This window comes from Capsicum annuum, unplaced genomic scaffold (genome assembly GCF_002878395.1).
Source record: "Capsicum annuum cultivar UCD-10X-F1 unplaced genomic scaffold, UCD10Xv1.1 ctg999, whole genome shotgun sequence".
Lineage (NCBI taxonomy): Eukaryota > Viridiplantae > Streptophyta > Magnoliopsida > Solanales > Solanaceae > Capsicum > Capsicum annuum.
This window is the reverse complement of record NW_025896087.1, coordinates 864,948-876,968: the sequence shown is the minus strand read 5'-3', so window position 1 is coordinate 876,968 and position 12,021 is coordinate 864,948.

Here is a 12,021-nt window from a genome sequence, read left to right as displayed (position 1 = left end):
GACCCCCGAGATTGATCTATTCCAGGTATACTCTAACCCTTAGTTTAGATTTTCTTTGATTTTTAGTTGAGGTTGTAGTGTAAATTTATTGTTGTAAAATTTTATAGTCAACTAGGAGAAATACTTGTACATGAGGCAGTTGAACTGTTTTTGTGATTTTTGTACACCTCTTCAAGTGGTTGACTACTTTAAACTGAGTGATTTGCATTTAAGTGTGACCACCGTGCATCTTTGTATGGTGTTAGTTCTAGTAACATAATAATCATTGCTAAATAGCTGCACGAACTGAATGAGTAGTCGAGTGCGATATACCTGTGCACCACGTGTGTGTGTTAGATGTTACTCAGTTCCCTCTGTATGCTGAAGCCAGAACTTCCTCGGTTAGTCTTTCCTAGGTTGAAGGATAGGGGTTAGGAATGGATCATAGGCCGTTTCAATATTATCTCACTTTATCCTAAATGACCTTCCCTATGGGTATCATACCCTTGATCCCTTTTTTTAGCCTAATTAGCTTATTTATTTGTATGACACCTGTCACCTTCTCACTTAGATCATAATGAACCTATTTTGGCCCTGGTCCTCCTTGGACACTATGCACCTTAACATAGGCAAATGGCCTAAGTTGAGGGTGGCTATCATATGGGTGCATGATATAGAATGAGTATGAAGAAAGGTAACATAAAATAAAATAATAAAAAGCTGGGTGCAGAAGAAAAGAGCAAGAAAAATAAAAATTGTGAAAAAGAATAAGTAATTGAGATAAGACTGCACCCATCCTAAATAATTGAGATCAAGAAAAGAGAAGAGCGGAAAAGACTAATGAGTAAAACCCTAAAAAGCTAGTGTAGTGTCAAGGAGACTTAGGCACTTTAAATACCATCGAGTATAATACCAACCCCTAGCCTACATTACAAGCTTAAAAGAAGTCCTATAGTGATCCTAGCTAACCTATTTGAAGATCTGGGTAATGAAAATAAGGGCAAGCCTATGGTACTTAGCATACACTGATTGGAACTTCGTTCTGAGAGTGAGTGTTTTGATTGTCCCCATGGTTACATATATAATTCCTGATATGAGATGAAGGGGATTTCTTTGCTGTGAGGGCACACTGGTTACATTGCTAGTAACTAACTTGTTCAGGTAGTGTAATACTGGTCTATGCATGGTTGCTATAACAGAATTGATGCCATATCATGATTCATGTGTGTTGCATTGGTGTTCTTCATTGTACTTAAATTGACTGACTTTGGAGACTGTGAAAGTGTTTAGAGATGATATGGATGATTGACTGCTAAATACGCTTTGTATTTTCTTAGTTGTGCTAAGTTTTTTTAGGACAAACAATTGTTTTAACTTAAGGGTGTTGATGTGTGAGCTACTGCTAACACATTTGAGGCTTTTAACTAAGAATAATTGCGAAGTCTTAAGAAACTTAAGCAACATATAGAGAACCAGCTTTCATCATCAGTATTAGACAGCGAATTGGCCTAAGTTGAAAGTTGTGACGACATTTTGTGATAGGACGTCAAGGGACTGATAAGTCATCAAGATTCCGGTCAGCCCAAGGCAAAACATAAGAACTGAAGAAAAGCCTTGATGACATTTGTGATAGGTCGTCAAGGAGCTGATAGGGCATCACCGTTTGTCGTCAGCATTAGGCAGTGAGTACCAAAAGAATAAAGGAAGCTGATGACATTTGTGATAAGTTGTCAACCTCTTGATAGGCTATCACAAATGGCGTCACCTAATCCTAGGATTATCTGAATTTTATTATTTTATTTCCATAATTAGGGTGAACTAATTAAATCCTTGTGTAGGGTTTTCTTAGGAGTTCCGAACCTTGAGTTTTGAGACACGATACTTTGATATTTTTCTCCAACTTCTTTTGGCTTGAGAAAGCAATTACTTTAAAGAAACTATCATCATTATTTTGGGATTTTGTTTTAGTGATTTAATTTTTGAATCTCTATATTCTATTCATCTTTTGGTAAGTTCATCTTTCAAGGCATGAATTCATCTAGTCGCTTCGATAATTACGTCCTTAGCAGCTAAATTCCTTTAACTAGAATTATGGGATCTAGGGGTAGGTCTTGATAAGGTGTTGATTGTTCAAGATTCAAAAAGTGGTAGGACTCCTTGATAATTCTAATGTTTTAATTATTGTCTGTTGGTTGCAAACGATAGATAACACCTTCTTTGATTTGCTTGAGAAAGAAATCAAATATAGTGGGAAGTGAATTATCAACAAGGACTTGGAAACACTAAACTTCCATTTAATAATCAGCGCTGTAACAAGGTCGGTTAACCTGAGGTAAAATCTGGGCAGTGAATATAAATTTCCTAAGTTTGAGACGATTAGGAAATTAAATTATTAAGTAGGTCGAAAGACATTTAAGCGTAAATTCACTAAAGATAACTTGTTGCCCTACCTACCGTGATAATCTTGAACCACTAGTAGCATCTGTCAAGTACTAAAACCCCTAGAGAACATAATTCTAGTTTTTCATAAACTCTTACTTACAAACATTTAAACTAAAGTGACCAACAATTACTTGTTAACTAAATTACCCTTTTTTCTGAAAACATCCAACTATCAGTTAATTAAATCGCAAATGACTTACGTTCACACCATATTCCCTATAGGATTAGACCCCAACCTAGTTGGGTTTTATATTGACAACGATCGCTTTCATTCGTTGAGAGGTGTAGTTTGAGCATTATCACAACCATGCTAACTAAATCACTCTATGTGTGAAGCTCTGAAACCAATTATTAGAACCTTTGTGGGTTGCACCATAGTGAGGGATCAGGTCCCTAAAGATCAATCTCTAGAAAAATACAAAGAAATAACCAGGAAGTAAAAGATAGTGAAGGAAAATTAAAAACACAAGAGTTTTTATGTGGAAACACAGAAAGGGAAAAAGCACAGCATACCCTAACAATAACTACAAAAATCCACTAATAAACCTCCTAATTATAGTCTAGATTTCAGCCTAACTCTAGGCTTCTTTTGCTAGTAGTAACTTACAACAAGTTTATCTTGGTAACACTACCAAGGACCCTCTCTAGTAATTAACTCTAATATGCTATAAGCTTGGGCGGCCAACTAAAACTAATGACTGATGGGACCGGCCATGCTAGCGCAAATCCCTACCTTTCTGAGTAACCACCTGACACTCCCAAATCTGATGGCTTGGTTTTCCACATCCAAAACACACATCACTGCCAGCTTTGCACTCTCCCTAATGATGTCTTCTATATTTCTGACATAGAGAATTTATGCCGACACTGTTAACACTACCTTGGGACATAGATCCTGCTTCCCTATCTCGACTATTTTTTATGAATTTGGGTACTAGGGCACTAGCTGAAGAGGGAGTTGGGGCTGAGGACCTCTAATAGAATTGGGGATGGTTACCACCTTCTAACCTTGGGTAACTGAAATTAACACTACCCATCCTAGCCCTTTTACACTCTCTCTCTCTCCTTAGTCTTCTACTCCTCTATCTATCGAGTATGGACTATTATCTTAGACAAGTCTATCTCCCTAATGAGCATTGAGGTCCTACACTCGTTCACCATATTATCAGACATACCAGACATAAACTTACTCATCTTAGACCTGCTTTCAACTACCACATGAGGAACATATCTAACTAACTAAGTAAACTTAAGGGAATACTCCTTCACGCTCATGCTTCCCTTCCCTAAGTTAATAAATTCTAATACCTTAGCCTCCCTCAACTCCAATAGGAAGAATCTATCTAATAAAGATGTGGCAAACTCTTCCCATTCTATAAGCCCTGTATCAACACCCCTATCAACCTTCCACTACTTAAACCAAGTATGGGCTACATACGGTAACTGACATGCAGCAAACTCAGCACTCTCACTAGATGCCACACCTAAGAATTCCTGTGGATCCTCTTCAGACTTGGATCCTGTGAAGGAAGAAAGATTCATTTGGGTGAAGTCCCAAATCCAGGTTGTACAACTATTATCCACTAGGTTAGCTTGAACAACAGTTGGCCGTTAATTCTGAGCAGCTATAAAATTCACTAGAGTGGTGAACGTAGTTCTGAATTCTGCGTGAGAGACGTGCTTAGCAGAGGATCTTCCTGGACGGGCGAAGGTGTTGGCTAGTTTCCTGCTCCTCTTATGCTATTCTTTTGTAGAGGCATGTTATGTAAATGGAAAGAAAAAATAGATTAGTCCAAGATTTTATCTTTAGCTCGTGCTCACTCGTATGACATAAATACTAAAAAAAAGGGAAACTTTTCCTAAATGCCTTGTACCCTTTTGCCCATAAGTGTAGTGCGCTACAAACCCATGCACAAACCTCTACTTGATGTAGCTTCCAGACTTTCTAGGTTAATTTAAAACCATAGGCTCTGATACCAAGTTTGTAATACCCTGAGAGTACACCCTAGGCATCACACGATGCTTACTATCTTGAGGGACCACAAGCTAACCCATGAGTTGGTACCTTCTGTGAGCACTGAATAACATAACCATAAATATGGAAGAATAATTGATACACCATAATGTTTTAATAACTTTAGCAAATACTGAATTATGAATCTAAGAAAATAAATATCTGAGTCTGAATAAATACTGAAATCTGAGATAAACTGAATAACTAACTCATATGTCAATGGAAGTTTGAATACTGAATAACTAACTATAGTTTCTAAAAGCCTCTAAATTGAATAACTATAATTTGATAGGATAGGCCCCAACTACCTCCAACTAACTGCTAAACTGAAAGTATGAAATAAAATAATATGGCCTTGAAATATAAGGACTCACCACTACTACTGCTAAGTGTATGAGAAGTTTAAGTGCAGTCTGGGAACTAAGCATCAGAACCTATGATATAATACACCATTGTGCAAAAGAAATGTATGCGATCAGTACATTGAATGTACTAATATTCTAAATGAGGTAGGCTGATATGTATGGTTTCATGAAAACAAATGATAACTATCTGATTGTACATATAAAACATAGAGTACTGAATAGATAGCATGACATCTTTAAATAGTGAAAATATGTGAAATTGGTAATACTGTGTATGCATGAAAGTCTATAAATACATAGAGTAGATGAAATCTGTAGATACTAGGGATGCATGACCAAGCATATAACATGAACTGAATCACCAATACAGTTCTTAAGCATAGAAACATAAAATACCGGATGAACGCTAGACAACTCCCCGGGTAACTCCACCTCATATGCTACTTTCCCAATACGGCTCAGAATCCTATAAGGACCAACATAACGGGGTCTAAGCTTTCCTTTCTTCCCAAATCTCTTCACCCCTTTCATGGGTGAAACCTTTAAGTACACCAAATCATCAACATTAAACTCAAGATCTTTTCTTTTCACATCCACATACCACTTCGATGACTTTGAGCGATATTCAATCTTTCTTGGATCAACTTAAATTTTTCCATAGCCTCGAACACATCATTAGGCCCAATCACAACTGCTTCTCCTACTTCAAACTAACCTATAGGCGATCTACATCTTCTCCTATACAAAGCTTCAAACGAGGCCATCTGAATACTAGCATGGAAACTATTATTATATGCAAATTCGATTAATGGCAAGTGCTCATCCCAACTACTTTTAAAATCAAGCGCACATACCCTCAACAAAATGATGGTAGTAACCAGCAAGACCCAAGAAACTCCTAATGTCAGATAGGGAGGTAGGTCTAGGCTAATTCTTTACAGCTTCTGTTTTTTAAGGATCGACTGTAATGCCTTCAGCGGAAATAATGTGACCCAAAAAAGCAACTGACCTTAGCCAAAATTCACACTCGCTAAATTTAACAAATAATTGATGATCTTTAAGAGTTTGCAAGATAATTCTAAGATGGTCGGCATGATCATCCTCTCTTTAGGAATACACTAGAATATCGTCAATGAATACAATGACAAATATATCAAGATATTGCTTGAACACTCAATTCATAATGTCCATGAAGGATAATGGAGCATTGGTTAACCCAAAGGACATGATAAGAAACTCAAAGTGCCATAATAGGTTCGAAAGGCTGTCTTTGGAATATCATACTCTCTCACTTTAAGCTGATAATAAAAGGACCTAAGGTCCATTTTTGAGAAGTAGATCGCACCTTGTAACTGATCAAATAAGTCATCAATTCGAGGAAGAGGGTACGCGTTCTTGATAGTTATCTTGTTGAGTTGACGGTAATCAATGCACATACGTAATGTACCATCTTTCTTACGCATGAATAGAATAGGTTCACCCCACGGGGAAATACTGGGTCTGTTAAAGCCTTTGTCTAAGAGGTCTTTGAGTTGCTCCTTCAACTCTTTAAGTTCTGTAGGAGCCATATAGTATGGAGGAATAGAAATAGGCTAAGTGCCGGGAAGGAGATCAATCCTTAATTCTATTTTTCTATTAGGTGGGACCCCTGGGAGATCTTCCAGGAAAACATCAGGAAACTCATTAATAATGGTAATTGACTGAATAGTTAGAGTCTCAGACTTGAGGTCTTTAACTCAAACTAGGTGATAGATACAACCCTTGGAAATCAACTTCCTAGCCTTGAGGTAGGATATAAAATGGCTCTTCAGAGTTACAGAACTCCCGAACCACTGAAAAATAGGCTCATCAGGAAACTAAAACTTGACCACACGGGTACGACAATCTAGAGATGTATAACATGAGTGAAGCTAATCCATACCAAGAATGACGTTTAAATCAACCATATCTATCTCCATCAAATCAGCATATATGACCCAATGAAGGATAGTGACAGGAAACTTCTTATACACCAGCTTAGCAATAACAGATTCTCCTACCGGGGTAGAAACAAGAATAGGCTAAGAAATCCATTCAGGGCCTATCTCGAAATTTACAGCAACCAAAGGTGTCATAGAAGAGAAACTCTAGGGCCCATCAATACATACACATCAAAATAAAAAAAACAGAGCATACCAATGAAAATATCTGGAGAGTCCTCCTGCTTCTGATAAGGTGGTATAGCATAGAAACGATTCTGGCGTGAACTGCCAGCAGTACTAGAAGAGGTGCCCTGAGGAGGAACTTGGCTGACTATTGGAGCGGGGGCACTGGCATCCTAACTTTAGGGACGAGCATCTCGACTCCTCTGCCTAGTATATGGACAATCTCTAAGTCGGTGGTCCAACTTGAAACAACCAAAGCAACCCCTCTGATCAACAAAACACTTGCCAAAAAGAACTCTACCATACTTGGCACATGAAGGAGGACGAGGTCAGTTACCTACACTTTCCTGAGACCTGGATGGGATAGGCCTATTCCCCTACTCCTGCCTACTTCTAAGTGCGGGAGCACTAACTGGGGAAGGCATGGGCATAAATAGACGTCTCTAGAACTGAAGGCAGTTCCCTCCATAGAATCTTGACTTACTGAATCCCTGCTGCTTTGATCTAGCTCTTTTATTCCCTTTTACTCTCTCCCTCTCTTTCACCTTATTATCTTCAATCTGTTAGGTATGTATCATCAATTGAGAAAGGTCTATATACCTACTAAGCATAGCAGATCTACACACTTTCATAACATAACTCGATACATCAGTCATGAACTTACTCATGATAGTCCTGAAGTCATCCATCATACTAGGAGCATATTTGGATAAATGATTGAATCTAAGACAATACTCCTTAATAGTCATGGAACCTTATCTCAAATTCATGAATTCCTCTATCTTTGCTTCCCTTATCTCAAGAGGAAAGAATTTGTCCAAGAACGCATCCTGGAATGAATACCAAGTCATGGGAGCGGCATCCTCCCCTCTACTTATCCTCCATATCTCAACCCAATCATATGCAATATCTTTCATTCGATAGGCAGCCAATTCAACACTCTCCTCCTCAGTTACATATATAATTTGGGTGATCTTTCTCACTTCATCCAAGTACATCTGTAGGTGTTCACCTACCTTCGACCATAGAACTCAAGCGGATTCATCCGTATAAAGTCACAAACTCGATCTGCAACAGAATTATTCTCTTATGGGGGCAGAACAGTAGCCTGGGTGTTAGCTTAAGCACTGGCAGTAGCTCCCTGGTCTAGCACCTGAAAAGTTTTTTGAAATTATGTAAGAGACATGCTCTTTCAGGGGTTCAACGGGTTGAGGTTGCTCGTTGTTTCTACAAGCTCGACTAGGAGATATTTTCTGTTATAAGAGAGCAGGAGTTAATCATAGATTAAGAGATAGTTGTAGGCACGATAAACTTTAGAAAGAAAGAAATGACTTTTCCTAAAATGTTCTATAGCCTCTTGCTCATAGATGTGGCACCCTATACACAAATGATCAAAACTCTACGTAACGCGGCTTGTCAGACTCCGTAGGACTCCTTAAACTTAGACTCAGATACCAAGCTTGTAACACCCCAAAAATTTATCCCAAGAAGCCACATGGTGCTTAGGGCTACACGTAGCCCCAAGCTAACCGTCGGATCCAGACACTACCTCAAGGAATTAAATTTGACAATAGTCATGCAAAATGAAGAGATATACCATATCGGGTTGAAAACAAATACTGAAGAATACTAGATTGTACAATAAAAATATATTGAATGTCTGTACATACCCACACTCTAGTCTGACGAAGCCTCTATACATCAAATTCAAGGAGCCATTGGGACTAACCCTTAACTGACTCAAACAGTACTGAAATCCATAATAATAAAATGATATCACAAAAAATGTAGACACGGTCCTCGAACAATAAGGACTCACCACTGAGGGAACATAGTTGAGGCACTCGAATATCGCTAACCTACATTACGAGAAAATGTAGCCCATAGAAAAATATGTGGGTTAGCACTTTGGAATGTACTGAGTATGTGAGGGTGCATGCAAAAATGCAAATATCATCATCAATTTCATAAAAATATGCATATGTACAATGATGGCTCACTTGGCTTGAGTTAGATTGAAGCATACTTTTCAAGATCTCATACTAATCAAATCATATGATAAAAATCTCATAAATCATCATAAATAACTCAATTCTTCAACTCAAGACTCGGAGTGACTTGATAATTCAAGAAACTAAACTGTTATGGACATAGGAGGTTTTTATAACCAACTTAAGCCAAGTGAGCTACATGGAGTCCTAACATTTTGTCCTTCTACGAAGAGAACCCCACATTGGTGGGAACGTCGTACTCTTGCCAAGGAGTACAACCTCAATTTAGTGATCACAATCTCATACTCGACCTCTGGCCCACAAATATCAATACTAATCCTATGGTAGCACGTAGTTTTAGGGGAAATACCACATTTTCCGCTTGGTGCTAAATACTACTCCCAGACACAAGCTCAGAACTCATTAGGAAATGCACCACAAACAGCACAAGGGTCTATCATAAAGATCAAATCAAATCTCTTTCTCATTTATCAAATCATAATCAATTTGTGGATTCCTAACTTGACTCAAATCAAATTAATCTTTCTCAATATCAAAATGTATCAATTCATTAAATCATGGCAACATCAATAACTTTGAGGAAATATCAAGGCTCATTGTAACAATTAAATATCATGAATCAATATGCTCAATAATCCAATTTGTCATAAGGAAGTTTAAAGCTTGACACATATCTTGAAAGCACTTGAAATATTAATTCATGGTAGAAATATGAAATTTACAATATTAAATATCAAGTCATAACTTGGGAATAGTAAAATAATCATGTATAACAAAGCTTGAACAATTTATATTCCCATAGTATCATGATGAAGTAATTTAGGTATAAACACACTTGCAAAATCATATAAATCCATAATAGAAATCAAAGCTTTGGGCACAAGAATGAAAGGATTGCTCTTGGTCAAAACCCCACATACCTTAATCTTTGAAATTGGATGAATTCTAGTGCTTGAGACTCTATCCGCACTTGTAAAAATGATTCTACAAGCCCACACTATAAGGAACTTATTCTTTAAGAAATCTTGAAGATTTATGGATAATTTTTGGAAGATTAATTTTTCTTGATTGAAACCCTAATATATATTCTTAAGAAAATTGGATGAGAGAATAAAGAAATTATGGTTTGGATGGGGATTCTCGTGTTTATATAAGCCTCCAAAAGATGAGAAAAGACCAAAATACCCTTGCAAAAATGTCCCTTAATTTCTAAAAAAATAGATGACGACATTCGTGAGAAGCCATCAAACTTGTGACAAGTCATCACAAAATATCATCACAAAATGTTGGATTTTGTGATTTTCTGCTTAAGGTTGACAACATTGGTGATAAGACGTCACACTTGTGATGAATTGGGAAAAATGTCATCACTGGTGGTGGAAATTTTCCTAAGGTAGATGACATTGGTGATAAGTCTTCATACTTGTAATGACTTGTCACAAATGTCGTCACTGGGTTTTCCAGCCTGACATGCTGAAGTAAAATGGCATAACTCTTGGCTCCGATACCAGATTTGGGTAAAATTGGTATCGTTGGAAAGCTAATTCAATTATCTATATTTTGGTGGGTCATGAGATCATTAATTCATATTATAATGAGATATATGCTCATTTGAAGTTGAATATGGCAATACCCTTCCCAAGAATTCAATCGGTAAGGAAGGTTTTGATTTACCTAATCGCTAGGATATCTTTGATGCCTTAATACACATCACCTTTGATCAGAAAATAAACAAAGAACTATAATTTATTTCTTATTAACTTGATTCATAGTTTCACTATTGGTTAGAGTCTCGGGGTATTATAGATACGTTCAATTCCATATGAAAAATAGAAAGGAAGAAAACCCAAATTGAAATATTTCAAAGTGTGGGGGTATCTAGCGAAAGTCCTAGTTCCTATGCCTAAAAGGGTGAAAATAGGACCTAAGATTGTGGACTGCGTGCTCATAGGATATGCTAAAAGTAGTAAATCTTGCCAATTTTTAGTTCATAAACCCAAAAATCCAGATATCAATTAAAATATGATAATTGAATAAGAAAATATTGAGTTCTTTGGAAACATTTATCCATATAAAACTAGATATAAATAGTTCAGTGGATGGTCTAAAAGTGATCGAGGTGAACCAAATGAGGATGTACATAATGATGTGAATCTAAGACGTAGTACACGTCAAAGAACATCAACATCGTTTGGATCAAATTTTGTAACATTTTTCTTAAAAATGAGTTTCAAATATTTAAAGAAGCAATGTCGTATTTAGACTCATCCTTTTGGAAAGAGGTAGTATATAGTGAGATTGAATCAATTTTGAGCAACCACATGTGGGAGTTGGTTGACATTCCTCTAGGAAATAAACATTTAGTTTCTAAATGGATCTTCTAAACAAAAATGAAAATGGATAGTACTATTGAAAAATATAAGGCAAGATTTGTAGTAAAAGACTTTAAACAGATGTAAGGCCTTAATTACTTGTAATAACCCAGAAAATTTTTCGTCAAAATTTTGTGCGTAAATATATTGGATCCTATCTTCGAGAATGATTTATAATTTTTCTGTATGTCATTTCTTGGATTTCGATCCACCATTTCATATAGCATCGAATAAGATTTTCAACGATATGTGGATCACCCAAAATGGACACTTGAGCGATGAGTTACAACCATTCTGATCAAACTACGACCATTTCGATCGAACTGTGAACAGTAAAATGTGCAGGAAAAAAATACTGCAGCCAGGCGAGTTTTTTGGTCAACTTCAAATGATCATAACTCCTTATACATAACGAACTATCTGGGCTTCTATATATCAACAGAAATCCCTGAGAGTCTTCTTTCAATTAAAATTAGTTTCATTCAATTTGGACATTGGAGTAAAAAGTTATGGCCAATTTACTTTAGCCTATCGGATAGATCACTGAACGACAGATTCGGTTTTTATTTGTTTCTTAGGGGCATTTTGGTCTTTCGCCACTCTTTTAAATCTCTATAAATACCCCATTCAGCTGAGAACTTATATTATTATCCTCTCATTTCTCTTATATGTATATATATATATATATATCAA